This window comes from Schistocerca cancellata, chromosome 8 (assembly GCF_023864275.1).
Source record: "Schistocerca cancellata isolate TAMUIC-IGC-003103 chromosome 8, iqSchCanc2.1, whole genome shotgun sequence".
NCBI classification, from domain to species: domain Eukaryota; kingdom Metazoa; phylum Arthropoda; class Insecta; order Orthoptera; family Acrididae; genus Schistocerca; species Schistocerca cancellata.
In genome coordinates, this window is record NC_064633.1 from 579008142 (window position 1) to 579026349 (window position 18208).

The window sequence follows — 18208 nt, forward strand, 5'->3', positions numbered from 1 at the left end:
CCAGCTCTCAGCTGATACCTGAGTACAACTACAGAATGGCAAGTTAAGCGTGTATCTTCTTCTGTGTTTTCCTCATAGTATATTTATTAAATTTTGTGCATGTTTCTCTGTTTAAGAGGTTTAATCCCGTCTTTTTATAAATGTAAATTCATTCAGTCTGTAGCGCAATAGCTGCTCACTGAACAGCCACGTGCGTAGCTCATTAACGAATCACTGTCCATTGGTGACATATCAGGACGGCAGCAAGTTGCGTATCTAGAATTGTCTGCTTCTATAGTCCACTTCTTCAGTTAATTTTGCTAGGATGGCTAAGATGTGCGCATACTGTGTGCAGATGCAGGAGGTGGTGGCCGCAGTTTGTGAACAGCTGAATGTGCTTTTGGTTCCGGTCAGTCACCTTCAAGCTGCTGCCTCAGGGTGCAGGAGAGGTGGAGAGAATCTGGCGCATCACGTAGGGCACCTCAGGCATCTCTTGTTTTGCCCATGGGCTCTGCTTCCAAGGCACCTGCTAGTGCATCTCATGTGGTGGATCCACCCTCACAGCAGGGAGAGTGACGGGTGATAATGCGTTCGTGTCACTCAGGGCAGATGGTCAATGTGGAGATTGGGTGCCTGGCCTTGCCCATTTGCCCTGTGAGTGGACATATGGCTGCTTCTTCAGTAGTGTCCAAGCAAGTGTACAAAGCATGAGTTTACTAGTTACTGGGAGTTACAATGTTAGGCACATTATGGAGCCCCTTAGGCAGATAGTGTTCAGGGCCAGAAAGAAAGCCAACGTGCACTCAGTATGTCCGCTGGGGAGCCTCATCCGAGATGTGGAGACAGCCGTGCCTGTGGCTATGGAGCACGCAGGATGCAGTCATCTGCGTGTTGTGGCTAATGTTGGCCAATGATGCCTGTTGCATAGGTTCTGACGCAATCCTCAGTATGTACAGGCGACTGGCAGAGGCGGTTCAGACTGCTAACCTCGCGCTCGCGGTGCAAGCAGAGCTCGCAATATACAGCATCATTCTCAGAGTTCTTTTTGGTTTGGAGCCGAATGGAGGGTCTCAATCAATGACTTCGTCGACTCTGTGACGGTCTTGGCTGCAGATTCCTAGACCTGTGTTATTGTGTGGGGATTTGTAGGACTCCCCTTGATAGGTCAGGTGTGCACTACACAAAGGAAGCAGCTACTCGGGTATCGGAGTACTTGTGGAGTGTACATGAGGGGTTTTTAGGCTCGGCAGCAGTTTGAGGTGCTCTGGTGAACACTCGCTAGTCGGTATGCAGAAAAGGAAGCTGAATGGTGTTCAGAATAAAGACACTTCAACTTTCACAATTTTATCAGTAAACTGTCGAGGTATTCATAATAAAGTTTCCGAATCTACTGCCCTCAAAGAACGTTTTCGTGCTCAAATTATTCTTGGGTTTGGAAGCTGGCTGAAACCTGAAGCAGAAAGCTCTGAGATATTTAGTGATTCGTGGAATGTAGATCAGAAAGACAGATTAGAAGCCAGAGGAGGGAGAGTGTTCACTGCAGTTGACAGTTATATTGTCTCTATTGTGGTCGAAGTTGAGTGTGACAGTGAAGTCATCTGGTTATGTATAACAGGTGTCGGTGAAACCAAGTTGTTGGATGTTTTTACAAGCCATCCGATCCTGTTGTGACAGTTCTAGAAAGCGTTGCCCCAAGTTTCCCCAAGTGAAATTTCCTAATATTTTCCTGATTCCCAGACAAGTTTTAGCATTTTTCCCTGACAAATTTTGAGATCTCAAGGGTAAGTAAAGATATAAGGTGACAAAAAAAGGGAGGGAGGAAGAACTTCATATTCCTCTACATGTGAGCAAAAATTTTAAGTACTAACATCAACATCTTTTGTAATGAACTGTTTTTAGACACATAAAGCAAGCCAAATGGTATGTGTGTTTTATTAAGACCACTGTTTTTATTTTATTTCAATAAAATGAAACACGTCTGGTGGCAAAAATACAAATTCCTTGGAGTTGCAAGACAGATTTAAAATACCTTCAATGATTTCAGAAATAACCTCAGAAAAAAGTAGCCCTCTCAAAAAACACAGGGAAGAGTTGTGTAAACCAATAAAATGTTGGTTCTGCTATTTTCGTTATTGTCGGTTATTACCCACTGTATTATGCCTATTATTTGACAGGTATCATGAGATTTTTCTTTGAAGAAATATATGAGTATATAGCGTATAAACCGCCAGCGACTGCCACAATTTTCTTCTAATACATAAACTACTTTCAAAGTGCCAAAATGAACTACAATTAATAAAATGTCTATAAAATGCCACACTGTATACTGTACTTATGGCGAGACAGTCGCAATTCCTGAAATTCATCACCCATGGCCTCTTGCCTGCTGAGGAGCACCTCGGTCCTGTGTCCATAGATACGCCACAAAAATCCACCGCATTATGCCACACACAAACAGAGCTGGCCTGCAGGTAGATTAATGAGACTTAATCCGACGGGCAGTGCCTGCACATAAGTGGGAAATGATGGGCTTCAGATTGGCATGCTCAATCTGTTAGAGATACCCACAGAAATGTCCTGCGGTTTTGGACTGTCGTTGGAATCCACTCGTGTGGCCAGCTATTCACACGTCACAGACAGCACGTTGATGAAATGAGACCATGGTGATCAATCCAAGCAACAGATAACTTGCACAAATACTCTGAGAATCAATACTAATGAGGATAACGATGAGCCACAGGTAGGCATGTAGAAAAGACAATCACACTCTCACAACTAAATTTTCGGCCATAGTGTTTGTCAGAAAACAAGAGCACATACACATTCACACAATCACTCAGACACAAGTCATGCACACATGACTGCCATCTCTGGGCACCGCGTCAACAATCTCTGAGAATCAAATCCAAACAAACCACTCCTCATGCCTCACAGCCTCTCATTGGCAGCTGCTAGGCTAGCAGCAAGAAGTGGTGGCAGCACTGACTGCAATCTGAGGGGAGAAGTAGGAAGGGGAGAAGCAGTAAGAATGAGGGAGTAGGGAAGCAGTGCATGTTCTCTGTTGCACCCAGCCAACGATTATGCATGACATCTCTGTAAACAAACCAATTCATCTACTGAGACAAAAACGAGATTTTTTCCGGTGTTTGGCTTTTTTTCCAAATTTCTCTGATATTTCCTTGATTTCCCTGACATGCATGAAATTCTCAGATTTACAGGGCTTGTGGCAACCCTGTAGAGTCATTCAAAGACTGTCTATGGTCAGTAGCATGTAAATACCCAGATCATGCATTACTAGTTGGAGGTGACTTTAACTCACCGAGTATAGACTGGGATGTTTATGGAGTCATAGACAGTCATGCAAGGAACTTTTGAATATGTTTTCTGAAAACTGTCTTGAGCACCTAATTCAGCAGCCCACATGCAGTGGAAATATCTCAGACCTTGTAGCTACAAATAGGACATACCTTATTGATAATGTCGGTATAGAAATCGAAATTAGCGATAATGATGTCATAGAAACTATGATTACGAAAGTTAATAAATCAGTCAAGAAGGCTAGGACAGGGTTTCTGCTAGATAGAGCAGATAAGCAGTTATTAGCATTTCACTTATGACAGTGAATTGGCATTACTTCTTTCCTGTACGATGGATGTAGAGGAATTATGGGCAAAGTTTAAGCAGATTGTAAATCATGGTCTGGAGAGTTATGTGGCTAATAAGTGGGTACAGAATGGAAAAGACCCACCATGGTTTATAATGAAATTTGGCACATGCTGAGGATATGCACAAAGCATACAACAACTACCACCATCACACCTCAGCAAAAGATCTGCAGAGAACCCGAGAAAGTAGTATGTAAAATCGCTAAGCGTGTCTAAGGCTTCCATTCAGTCCCTTGTTGATCAATGTAGTGTGGCAGTTGGAGACAGCGAAATGAAATCGTACAAACATACCATCATTTGACTATCGCAAATAAATCATCAGGTCTGGATGGAATCCCAGTTCAATTTTACAAACATTACTCTACGGCATGAGCCCCTTAGCTTACTTGCATTTATCATGAATTTCTCACCCACCACAGAGTCCCAAGCAAATGGAAGAAAGCACACGTGACTCTAGTATAAACTTCTGCTTTCTGCAGAATACTTGAACGTATTCTCAATTCGAGAATAAACTTTCTTGAGACTAAGAAGTTTATGTCCACAAATCAGCATGGTTTTAGAAAGCATTGCTTCTGCAAAATGCCTTTTTCTCACGTGACATACCGAGAACTATGGATGAAGGGAAACAGGTAGATTCCATATTTCTAGATTTCCAGAAAGCATTTGACACAGTGCACCACTGGAGGCTGTTAAAAAAGGTACGAGCATATGGAATAAGTTCACAGTTATGTCTGTGGCTCAAAGACTTCTTAAATAATAGAATCCAGTACGTTGTCCTCAATGGTGAGTGTTTGTCAGAGACAAGGGTATCTTCAGGAGTGCCCCAGGAAAGTGTGATAGGACCGCTGTTGTTCTCTGTAGACATACATGATTTGATGGACTGGGTGGGCAACAATCTGTGGTTGTTTGCTGATGATGCCGTGGTGTACGGTAAGGTGTCAATGTTGAATGACTGTAGGAAGATGCAAGACAACTTAGACAAATGGCAGCTAGCACTAAATGTGGAAAAATGTAAGTTAATGTAGATGAGTAGAAGATCAAACCTGTAATGTACGAGTACAGTATTACTAGTATCCTGCATGACACAGTCGTTTAAATATCTGGGCATAACACTGCAAAGCGATATGAGGTGGAACGAGCATGCGAGAACTGTGGTAGGGAAGGTGAATAGTCAACTTCGGTTTATTGGGAGAATTTTTGGAAAGAGTGTTTCACCTGTAGTCTTGAATACTGCTCGAGTGTTTGGGATCCATAACAGGTCAGACTGAAGGAAGTCATCGAAGCAATTGCGAGGCGAGCTGCTAGATTTGTTGCTGGTAGGTTCGAGCAACATGTAAATGTTACAGAGATGCTTCAGGAACATAAAAGGGTACCACTGGAGGAAAGGTGATGTTCTTCTCGAGAAACACTAATGAGGAAATTTAGAGAACATGCATCTGAAGACAACTGCCAAACGATTCTACTGTGGCCATCATACACTGCACATGAGGACCACGAAGATAAGACACGAGAAATTAGCGCTCATACAGAGGCATATAGACAGTCGCTTTTCCTTCTTCTATTTGTGAGTGGAACACTAACGTAAATGACAAGTAGTGGTTCAGGGTACCCTCTGCCAGGCGACGTACGGTGACTTGCAGAGTATCTATGTAGATGAAGATGTAGACGTAGATATAGACAGGCAAGTTAATTTTCTGCAGACCACTCCATTTGTTCGATCTACAACGGAATACAAAACTAAGGTAGCAATGGCATGTGGAAAAGCTAGCCATAAAGATAAGTTTTGACTGCTTTGTAATTAGAAACCTCTCTTAATGTGTTACCCTCCATGTGCTATTGTTAGCATACTTTCATTCAGTTTTGTACTGTAGCATTTGTCCCACAAGAATATTTGGTAATGCTGCTTACCAAAGATCCAACATGTCTTCAGGAGCCTCGTTTTTATACTCAACTGCCAACACCTTTACTCCGTAATAGTATTTGTGGTTCATAATAATTGTGAATTTAGGACTGACTGTGGAATTCACAGCCATAATACTAAAAGCAAAAGTAATTCCCATACAGATTATGCATTCCTGTCTAGGATTCAGAAATGGCTTTTGTATTTTGCTGCAGAAATCTTTTACAGGCTCCTGTAAGACATCTACATCCATACTCACCAAACCACGGTGAAGTGGGTGGCAAACATTACTTCCTATTTGATTCGTACATAGAGTGCAAGACAGGCAGATACTTATATGTCTGTTGCTGTGCTGTAATTAGTCTGTAGCAAACTCAATTCACAGCTCCCTCCACAACTCTCAGATTGTGAACGACAAATGCCAGGAAGACTGCGCTCTCCAGCAATCGGAACACAGCTACCTGCTGTAGCACGAGGATCAGTGCACGACAGTTGTCAGGCTCGCATCATCAGGAACAACTGATACAACAGCCGCAGCAACTACTGTGTGATCAGCAGCAGCTAGCAGAAGAGATGGCTGCACTGCAACAGTGACACCAGGAGCTATGAGCACGGCCCGAACCAAAGGAGCCATCTACGGTGCAACTTCCAAGAGTTGCTGCAGTCGCAAGCCAGGAAAGTGCACGTCTGGCTACCCTTACTGCTTTTATTACCTGCCACCATCCCCTGGGAGTCTTCCAGCAGCACAGGTGAAACACGTAGCATTTAAAGCACCAACCTTCTGGACAGATTACTCATCACTTTGGTTCACACAGATCGAAAGCCAGATCGCTAGGAAACTCGAGACTCCACCAAACGTGCACAAATGGTGGCACTACTGGACAGCTACTCTGCCAATGAGCTTAGCAACATCATCACAAACCTGTCTGTCCCTGGAAAGTATGAGTTGCTAAATGTCTAGCTCATTCAGCAGCTTTCCCTTTCTAGCACTTAATGCCTAGGACAACTGTTGCACGGGGAGGGAATTGGTGACAAAAAGTCATCACAGTTCCTGTGACACCTCTGCACCTTGACAGGAATGGACATTCTGGACCCATTCCTATGGCCCACATGAATATTTTGCTTGCCAGAGATGCACTGCTCTTCACTCTCAGTAATGCAAGAGGTGAACTTCAGCAGGTGTTTACAAAAATACACATCGCAGACAAGCTGGATGACATCACCTCTCATCTAAATGGGTAGACATGGCATGTTACAGCCCTCAGTGTATATAAACAATGAGACCACACACCATCACACGGAAAATGCAGTGTGCACTCCTTGCCCTTGCCAGACCAGAGTGAGAGTGTTTTTGCCACCCTTGTTTTGGTGAAAGAACACATTGGTGCAGATTGTCATGTCCATGGGTAGAAAATGTGAATGGCAGCTTCCCAAGCTTGGGAGGCAAGTCTGCCAGCAACAGCAGCCTGGCAAGTATCACAACATTTATTGGTAACAGAGACAACCACCAAGATGGGTACCGGCTCGGACACATGCATTTTTCCCGATTGCCTGTTGCGATACCCATGAGCGTATGTAAATCACAACTTAACAGCTGCAAATGGTCCACACATTGCAATATGTGAGCCTATGACTTCAAATTTGAACATTTGTTTATGTAAGTCATTCAAATGGCAATTTATAGTTGCAGATTTGAGCAGTACTATCATAGAGCTGGATTTCCTGTCCTATGACCTCATCCTGGATGTGAGGAATGTTTCCATTCTGGGCCACATCAGGTCATTGATGTTTGCATGCCAGCCTGCATTGTGCAGTGATCCATCAGTACACTTCCTTGTCACATCACCGCCACTGGCTTGCTGGCCAGATGAGTTTCTGCCAACCACACAGCCCGTGGAGCATTGTCTTCGTCCCACATCTCAACAGTGCACCACATCAGGACCACACATATCCTATTTCCTCTGGACCACAGCTGGCCCCTGATAAGCTCTGCATCACTAAATCAGAATTTGATGCAATGACCCGAGCAGGCACAACATGACCATCAGAAAGCAACTGGGCTTCTTCCCTTCATCTGACACTGAAGAAACTAGATGGCTGGCACCCCTGTGGTGGCTATAGTGGACTCAACACTAGGACAATTGTCACATCAGAGATTCTGCATGCTAACTGATGGGGCACGCCATTTTCTCGACGTTGGGCTTAGTGGAAATCTGTAACAAAATACTTGAGGCAACAGAGGATATCCATAAAACCACAATAATAACACCCTTTGGACTATCTGAATTCCCATACATGTCATATGACCTTCAGAATGCGATACAGACTTTTCAGTACTTTATTAATCAAGTTTGCTTTGCATACTTAGATGATATGTTCATGGAATCACCATCCACACGAGAACATGAAAGACAACCTATACATGGTTTTCTGAAGGTTTGGTGACTATGGAACACTCATAAATCTGGCTAAATGCATCATGGGCACTAACAAAGTGAATTCCTGCGATTTCAGGTTACTGCGATTGGTATGTATCTGGCAGCTGAGCACATCACTGCACCTACATGTTAGCTGGCCCCACAACTAGTGCGCAAAATGTATTATTACCTGGGTATCATAAACTTTTACTGTCATTTTTTCAGACAGCATTTGAAGCCAGCCAGACACACCTCATGCAACCCGACCTCCTTGCGCATCCAATCACCGGTGCCCCAGACACCTCATTTCGCGCTGTCGGTGCCATGCTATAACATAATGTAAATGCACCCTGGCTCTCTTGGTTTTCTTCTCCAAGAAGATCACAGAGTAGCTGTGCTGTTGACCACTATTGTACACAGAACTTCTGGCACTCTATGAAGTAATTAGATAAATCACTATAGATACAGATCATCGACCACTGACTTTCGCAGCCATGAAATAACTATCCTCCAGTGCAAATCAACCAACTAAATTTTATGTCATGATTTGCAATAAATATTCAGCAACTGGTTCGAAGAATATCAATGCTGAGACTTTTCTAGAGTAGAAAGCATTTTCACATCTTTTGCTGAGCTGATAGCAGTGTAAAATGATGATGTGCAGTTAAAGGACCTGCTGCAAGGCAAGATGGCCCTGAACTGGCATCATATGCCACTGCAAGGCACTGAGAAGCTGATATACAGCAATGAGTCAGCAGGCTAACAGCAGCCATATGCGTCTGCCCTTCTACAACAATGAATATTTGAGTCACTACATGCACACGACCATCCGGTAATCCACACTACGAGGGCACTAGTAACATAGCATTTTGTGTGACTCTGTATACAGGATTGCTGTACGTGAACGAAGACCTACACCCCCCACCAGGAGTGCAAAGTAATACGACATGTACGAGTTCCACTTGAAACTTTTTATGTCCCATAGACACAATTCTTACACATCCCTGTGGACATGGTAGGACAATTCCTTGTTGCATGTAACAACCAGTACCTCCTCACTGTGATTAATAGATATATCAGCTGGCCGGAGGTATTCCCACTGGAAACAGAAAACTGGGCATACTCCCACTGGAAACATAAAACTCCTGAGAATGTGGGATGCACTTTCATGTGTGGTTGGACTTCATGTTTTGTCTGTCCCCAGCAGGAGCCTTCAACTATGACAACTATGATTGGTGATGGGAAAATACTTCGTGCAAGGGCCTGGCTGGAAGAGATACAAATGAAAAGGACTTCACTACATCATTCAGCCACAAACAGCATTGTGGAGTGCCTATATTGTTATTTGAAGGCCACTACAGTGTTACCCACGATGGATTCATAGATTGAAGTTCACTCAGTAGTGTTGCTGGGATTTCACAGTGCATTAAAAGAAGACCTGCAGACGTTTCCAGAGGCAAATGGAGGCCATGCGACTGATTGGAACTACACAGTACGGAAAATGGGCACAGACCTAGCAATGATGAAGTACATTTTCCTCTCACACATCCCACTGTGCACATCACTGGAGCCACCTCACCAAGGTCCATTCACAGTGACAGAACAAAATGATACAACACTCACTCTCCACATTAAATGGGTGGACACAGTAATGTCCACCAACTGGTGCAAGCCAACCTATCTAAGTGCAGAAAACACTGCTGAAATGCAAGCCACCACTGGACACAGAACACTCACACTGTCGCAGCCAGCAGTGATACAATGCCATCCAGCGCAGTCAACCTGAAAACTGACCGACCACAGCCCACCCGTATGCAGCAGCCAACTTGCAACACCAGCTACCCCACCAGCATCTAGAGCCACAACAAAAACTCAATATTGACTAAAGGTATGGTTCTATTTTCATCTGGCAGACATTTCTTAGTTCAAGTTAGTTGAATATTTTTTTCTCCTTATGGGGTTGAGCTATAGCAACCTCAGTGCACAGTTCACTGCACACCTCTCTGCTGGCAACATCACAGACAACAAATGCTGGAAAGACAGAGCTCACCAGCAGTCAATATATCGCTACCTGCACGGCACAAAAATTGAAGCTTATGCATTGTCTGGCATGTGTTACGCAAAATAAGTAGTGGGACAATACTAGTATATTTTGTGACAGCAGTTATTTTTATCTTGGTGAACAGATCAATAAAGTGTCTTTATTTTTACGTAAAGTGTACTGTTTATTAAGTATCTACAAGCCTAGTCTTTTTTCTACAGTCTCTAAGAGAGTAACATGTAAGAAGCTGCAGCATATTTCTCTCTTAATACTAGTTCTTGAAACTTTCTAAGTTCTGGTGGGCTTTTGTGGTATAGCTTGACATCATTTTCATTTGTCTGTTATTTCATGTTTTTAGCATTTCAGTGATACTCTTCTACAAAAAAAATTAAATAAATAAAAAATTAAATAAAAACTATGACTTTTGTGGTGCCCTCCCTTGTATATGTTAAATATCCCTTGTTAGCCTCCAGAGTGTTTGCTGCTAAACCATAAGCCTTATCGACATGAGGAAAGGTATGTCAGATACTGACCATTTAGTGCACAACAAAATATTAATGCAAAAATCCATGACAGGCTTGTCAAGCCAGTGGCAGTGTATCAGTACCGCTTTCAACAATCAAACAGGCCTTGGATCAAAAGTAATAAGATCTATCAGGTATGAAGGCTAACATGGCTCCAATCAAAGCTAGATTTGTCTGAAGATAAATACAAGAATTGGCATTATTAATGATTTATCCTTAGAAAAAAATTCAGGAAATCACATGGATAATGACAGAGAGGAACATACCAATAATGAGACTAAGTGAAATGAGAATAAGGGGGAAATGTAGTAAGGTGCTCGTAAAAAGGATATAATATGTGGGGGGGGTCAGGAAGAGAGAAAAGAAGAAACAGGGCCACAATAATAGTAGCTAAAGAAGTTATGAACAAAGTACTTAATGTGGAAATTGAGTCATCATCATCGTTTAAGACTGATTATGCCTTTCAGCGTTGAGTGCAACAGGATAATTAAAGTTAAGGTAAAGATGGAAGCAAATATCCTTGATGTAAACCATGTTTATGCTCCCCAAACAGGATGTGAGCCAGATGAAAAGGAAGAGTTTATCAATAAACTGGAGGGTGCTGTAACATCTAAAAAGACTTTGACTATAGGAGACTTTAATATTACTGTTCGGTATGACAGAGGAGGATATGAAAAATCATAGGAAGCCACAGAGAAAATCACAGAAATGACGATGGGGAGTTATAACTACACACAAGCCCACAGCTCATGGTGTAGTGGCTAGCGTTGCTGCCTCTGGATCATGGGGTCCTGGGTTTGATTCCCAGCCGGGTTGGGAATTTTCTCTGCCCGGGGACTGGGTGTTCGTGTTGTCCTCATCATTTCATCATCATCATCATCATCATTTGTGACAGTGGCTAGACTGGACTGTGAAAAAAATTGGACTGTGTAAAAATTGGGACTTTTTACAGGCACTGATGACCTCACAGTTGAGCGCCCCACAAATCAAACATCATCATCAACAACAACACACTTCTGAGAAGTAAGTGGATCGTTGATAATGGATGTTATAAGAAAAGAGATGGTAAAAGTTTACCAGATACAGTTGGAATTTACTAAAGCAATCCATAACAAACTATGTAGTAATAAATGAAGAAATCATAAAATGCCTGACGGAAGTGAAAGTGATACCAAGCATTAATCTCGACACCAACCACACCCTAAGAGTACACAGAGACATTGAAGAACTTCAGGAAGGGTAAATATGAAGGGAAAAGATGGCAAATATCAAGTGCAGGAAAACTAAAGAGAGAGAAGCCTAAAAGATATATGGCAAAAAGATTAAGACACAGCTTGCCAAAGATGACAGGGAGGGGCTAGAGGAAGAATGGAGGAGTTTCAAACAGGCATTAGTTAAGGCAGCACAGAAATATGTGGAAGGACATAAAAAAAAGTCAGACACAAAGAAACTCCTTGATGGAATAACAAAATTGCAGAAACAGTCACAAAGAAGAACAACATATGGAGAGAATGGTTCAAAAATAGAACAACACAACAGAGAGAAATGGAAATGACAAAACAGAGGAGCAAGGAAAATAATAGCATTGGCTAAGACGATATCTTGGGAAAAATCCACAAATGAAATAGAAAAGAATTTTAAGGATTATAAGATATTAAAGTGCATATTAGGTAACAGAAGGAAGCTAAAAGGAAATACTTCACAAGTCACAATGAAGAAGGAAAACTGAGAGAAAGTAGTAGTTTTGAAAGTATGGAAAGGATACTTGCAAAATCTATATGGACAGCATGAAACAAATATACATAACGAAACACACACACACACACACACACACACACACACACACACACACACACACACACACACACACATTAGAGAGTAAAAGATGTATAAATGGCCTGGTGAAACAGAAAGAGAAGATCTGCAAATGTTGGATGTAGAGAAAACTGTATTAGTAATGAAAAATAACAAAGCTCCTAGAGTAGATGACATCATAGTGGAAATTACCAAAGCTGCAGGACCTATAAGAATTCAATAGATGTATAGAATAATAGGAGAGCATGGACCTAAGGAGTGATTCCTGATGATGGGACAAAGGCAATTTTAAGAAGGGCAACAAGGTGCTCTGTGAGAACTACAGATGAATAGCATTAATGCACTACTGTGTGAAGATTTATGGAAAGATAATGTAAAGAAAATCAGGGACAAAACAGAATCATAATTAACAGAAGAACAAAAAGGATTTCAGCCTGGAAGATCAAATATAGAGGCCATGTCTACAGCTAGGCAGATAGTAGGAAAGGAATGGGTAATTTGGGGAACACATCACAGTTGAATTCATAAATATACAAAAGGCTTATTGTTTGAAGGGTGGATGTATGGCAAGGTCTGAGTAGACTGGGACTGTCAAAAGGAATGGAACTCAAAATCAGAAACACGTATAACAAACGCCTGAACCGTGTTATAACAGATGGCCAAAAATCACAATTGTCTAGGACACACAGCAGGGTTGGACATGGAAGTGTACTCTCATCAGTGCTCTTCAGTATGGTCATGTGCACTATAATGAAGAAAGTTTACCAGAGGTCAACAGCAGATTAAATTAAAATCACAGGATATTTACAAGATGTGATGATAGAGGAAGACAATGAGCAGATATTGGAAGAACAGAGGGCAATTGAAGAAGCAGGCATGGAAATAAGCTTAACAAAAAGTGAGGTACTGAAAATCAGCAAGGAAAAAGGAAATGAAAATGATGTAAGTTCTAATGAAAAATTATTAAAGAAGTAGATGTTTTCAAATATCTAGGAAGGAAGCTAATCAGAAAGGAAACATTAACAAAGAAATTTTGGACAGGATAGAAAATTACATAAGTATTTAAATTCCACATTAGGAGAGGCAACAATAATGTCCATAAAATGATAAACGAAGGGAAGGAAGGAAAAGGGCAGAAGAAGATGTGAGGGAGAGAAAGTGACTAATGACAGGGGTGGGAAGGAAGAAGCACAGGAGACAAGAGAGACGCTCAAGACATAACAGAACCCATAATGAAAGGAGTGGGAACCACCGAGCCCAGTTAAAGCCAATCCAGTCGGGTTGAAGGGGGGAGCAAGAGGGCCTGCCTACCCCTCCACTCACCGATAAGGTGGAAGGTCCCGCCCTTAAATAAAGCGATAAAAACCCCTATCACGAATAAAACGTAAAACGAGATCCGCCACTGAGGCATTGTCAGCCAACACCAGGGGTAACGAGTCTGGAAAGCTAAAAGTCCGTTGTAAGGTGGCTAAGTTGGGGCAGTTCAATAAGATGTGAGCCACAGTCAAAATAGACCCCCAACGACAGAGAGGGGGGTCTGCACGATGGAGGAGAAAACCGTGAGTCAAAAAAGTACGGCTGATGCAGAGCCGGAAGAGGACGACAGAGGCCTTATGAGAGGCCTGTAAGGAGGACCGCCACGGAGTTGTAGAATCCTTAATTGCCCTGAGCTTGTTCGGCGAAGAAAGAGTGCCCCATTCTGCATCCCAAAGGCCCAAAACCTGATGACGTAATGCCAAGCAAAGGTCTATTTCTGAAATGCCAATAGCAAGAGATGGCCTAGTAGCAGCTAATTTAGCCAGTCGATCGGCAAGTTCATTGCCAGGAATCCCAACGTGGCCTGGGGTCCAAATGAAAAGCACTGAGCATCCACATTCAGCGAGGAGAGAAAGGGAGTCCTGGATAGCGATGACCAACGGGTGGCGAGGGAAGCACTGGCCGATAGCGTGCAAACCGCTCAATGAGTCACTACAGACAGTGAAGGATAGTCCTGAGCAGCAGTAAAAACACTACAGCCATCTGGCAAGGAATGAAGTACCGTGCGTCGTGCACAGGTGTATGCAAAACCAGTGCGGCCAGCAACCACGGTGCCATCAGTATAGATCACTTCTGAACTCTGAAAAGAACTGAGGAGACAGGAGAACTGGTGGTGAAGAGCCATCGTAGGGACACGATGCTTCGAATCGATTGAGAGATGAAGACAGAGTTGCAGCCGAGAGACACACCACGGATGGGTACGTGCATGAGCGGAGAAGAGAGGTGGTAAAGGCAATTGCCGAAGCTCGGAAAAGAGCGACTGAATGCGGACAGCCGCGGTAAGCCCACATCGTGGCCACCACTGTGGCAGGGTGCTCTCCATGTCTAGATCCTGGCCATGATGTTTAATACCTTCTCCATTAGTAAATATACTTTTTATTTTAATCAAATTTTATGACTTTTCCTAATTTGTCAAGTTATTCGTAATTTTGGGAAAAAATATAAAAAATTACATATGACTTTGCGTCAAAGTGTTGGCGCACGTTTCCTCCCAGACAGGTCTCACAGGCCCGTACAGTTAGAACAATATTTCAACAACCTGTGCAGCATCTGTTACGTCATTTGCCACTGTTGACAAAAACTGTTATTCATTCAGTGTTCAGCAGTCCTCCTTGTGACAGACGCTTGTTTATTTTGGTACATTATTTCGTAACAGTTGTCTGTTCTACAAACTGAAAATGTTATGGAGAAGAGAACTATCAGATGATAAGGTAAGGGAATTGTTGGAGCAGTCTTCTGATTCTGGAAACCCACCTAATGAATGTGAATCTTCCAGTGATGACGACAATGAGGTAGATGTCATTAAAAATGCAGAAGTACATGAAGATGGTGATAATGAAGAATCCTTTTACAAACATGGAGAAGAACAATTTAGTGCAAATCCTGTTGAGTGTGACTTACTGTTTTCTCGTAATGGTAATGAAATACGGGCTACAGCTCCTCAAGCTGGAATTTCTGGTAGATGTATTGAAAGAAGACCAGAGATGAGCAAGTTATCTGATTGATGATGATGAAGTCCCATACTACTTAACAGAGCATAGGGGAATGATGCGGGAGAGCCGCACTGCCGTACTAGGCAAGGTCCTAGTGGAGTTGGTTTGCCACTGCCTTCTTCCGACCGTAATGGCGATGAATGACGATGATGATGATGAAGACGACACAACAACACCCAGTCATCTCGAGGTAGGTGAAAATACCTGACCCCACCGGGAATCGAACCCGGGACCCCGTGCTCGGGAAGCGAGAATGCTACTGCGAGACCACGAGCTGCGGACAGTTATTTGATTAGGAACTATGATAGTGAGGAATCTTGTTTTATGTTGTTCTTTTGGGTACCCTTCATCAACTAAGTGTGTATCTGGACTAACAAGGAAGGTCAAATTGTTTATGAGGACTGGGTGGATATAGATATGGATGAGATAAAAAAAAGTTCTTGGTGTACTGATGCTGACTGGAGTTTACAAGTCAAGAAATGAACATATCAGTCGCCTTTGGAGCACTGAGGATGGCCGACCACTGTTCGCTGAAATTATGTCTTCCAACCACTTCCGTGCTACTCTGTGGGTGTTGTGCTTTGACAGTGCAGCAGCTCAATCTGAACATCGGTCAACTGACAAACTGAACTAATCGGAGAAGTTTCTGAGATGTGGGAAATTACCCTTAAGGATGCCTACATTTCAAGACGGTGCACGACTGTCGATGAACAGTTGGTCACAGTTTGGAGTCGCTGTCCATTTCAACAATACATCCCATCAACACCTGGTAGGTATGGAATAAAGTTCTGGGCAATTTGTAGCAGTGCAACAAGCTACTGCTGGAAGATGACAGTGTATTTGAGGAAGGAGGAAGAAACCAGAGCCATGCAACTTGCCGGAGAGAATGTTGTGTAAACCCTGGACATAATATACCCTGTGATAATTATTTTACAACTCTCAATTTAGCTAATTACGTGTTGTCAAAAGATCTGACACTAGTGGGTACTATCTGTAAAAACAAAGGTGAACTGCCTGCCGATTTTATTACACTGAAAGGATGTGTTTTCACCAAATGTGATGATAGCCTCTTTTGTTCCTTAGCTCTCTTTGTGACCAGCCAAAGGTGTCATCATCACAAGTAAAGAAGCCTGAAGTTATGACGACATACAAAGCCACAAAGGGTAGCATTGGCACCATGGAGCAGGAGGCGCAATTCTACAGTATGAAGAGAAAAACAATGCACTGGTCATTGGTGTTTTTGTTCAACATGATCAATGTAATTGTAATGAATGCATACATAATTTGGAAGATGCTGGCTGCCAATAAAAAATAAGACATCGGATTTTCATCAATTTGGGAAAGCAACTGGCAGGGGTAAAGAAGTCAATGAATTCATTATTAGTACCTGATCCAGGATGAGCAATGAAACCACCAGCTAAGAAAAGGAGAAGATGTGCACCAAACCTGTCTGCCCGAAACATTGAGATATTGTCAGTAGACGCTGCGCAAATTTGCAATAAGAACAAAAGCCACCAGTGAAAGTATAAAAACTGTGTTTTTAATATGTAAACTGTAACTGTAAATTTTAAAAGCATTTATATCTTGAAAGTCATTCACATCACAAGTAGTCAAAATAGTGTTAATTTATGTCAATTTAAACAACACGGGCCTGAGAGGCCCGACTGGTAGGCAATGCTGTACAGATTTTCTAGTAAGCAGAGGGTTACACTGGATACAATTTTTCAAAATGTACACAACTGCACGGTTCTCTAAAAACAGTAAAATTACCTAAATGACTAGTAAATAAGAACAGCAGCTCAGTAAAGGCTTTTTTCAGAGTAACTGCTTTCTTTACTGATATACTGATAATATTCTGATTTATAATGCTTTAAAAAAAGTCGTCTATATGCAATTTGAAGAGTATGTCGTAGCTGATGTAGCAATACTTCCCCTGGCTAACAGTGTGCAATGGGTAAGTTTTTCATTCCAGAAGCATCTCATCAATGCAAAGCAGTGACTACCAAAGGGACCTTCTCAGGTTAAAAAATTAAAATTATTTCTATGCACATACAAACAACAACTATTACAGGACCTATGTCAGATATACAACTGTGATTTGATCTATCTCCTCACATGGAGACAACAAAAAAGATCAAAACTAAATAGTGTGAAGCTAGCAGCAGGAAGGTTATACAGATAGTAGTCCAGTGTTTGTCAAAGCAAACCTACTGATCTAATTAAGAAACATGCAAGAAACAGAAGTGTTTTTCACTGAACAATGACCACAGAATGCCTTTGATATGAAAAACATGCAATGCTGACTTCTAAAAGAAACAAAGTTAACAACTTCAACAGACATGAAGTCAACTTCATCATCTGAGATTTTAACAGTCACAGCACCCTGTGGGGCTAACCTGAAGGCAGTAACAATGGAGAGGCTGTTATTCCATGGTTTGAAACAAACAACTTAATAGCTGATCACTGATAATAAACTCTGTACACCCATCAATAGTCAACTTTTAAGACATCAGTGCCTAAAAGATATTTGGCCTCCAATACCAACCTCCACGTCCTCCTCCTCCTCCCCTCCTGCCTCCAGTATAGGCCAAAAATATGCCAAGTAATGCACACTGTTTGTCCACAAAATGTCAAATTCTGGCACAGGTATAACTTCCAAAAAGCAAAATGGAAGAAGTGCAAAGCCTATTGTGTAATCCAGTGGCTGAAATAACCGTAACACTAAAGACCTGCGACCCATGTATTGGAGCAGTTAAAAGGAGCCCAAGATAATCCATCCCAAAAGGCTGCAGGTGTGACTACATATCTGAAAAGACATACATTCCTACTCAAAGCCAG

General features: G+C 42.2%; 1 protein-coding gene across 1 annotated transcript in view; it reads right to left on the bottom strand.

The window, feature by feature from the left end:
- Positions 1–18208, bottom strand: part of LOC126094593 (probable splicing factor YJU2B) — a 65782-nt gene that overhangs the window by 36181 nt on the left and 11393 nt on the right. The window lies entirely within an intron of this gene.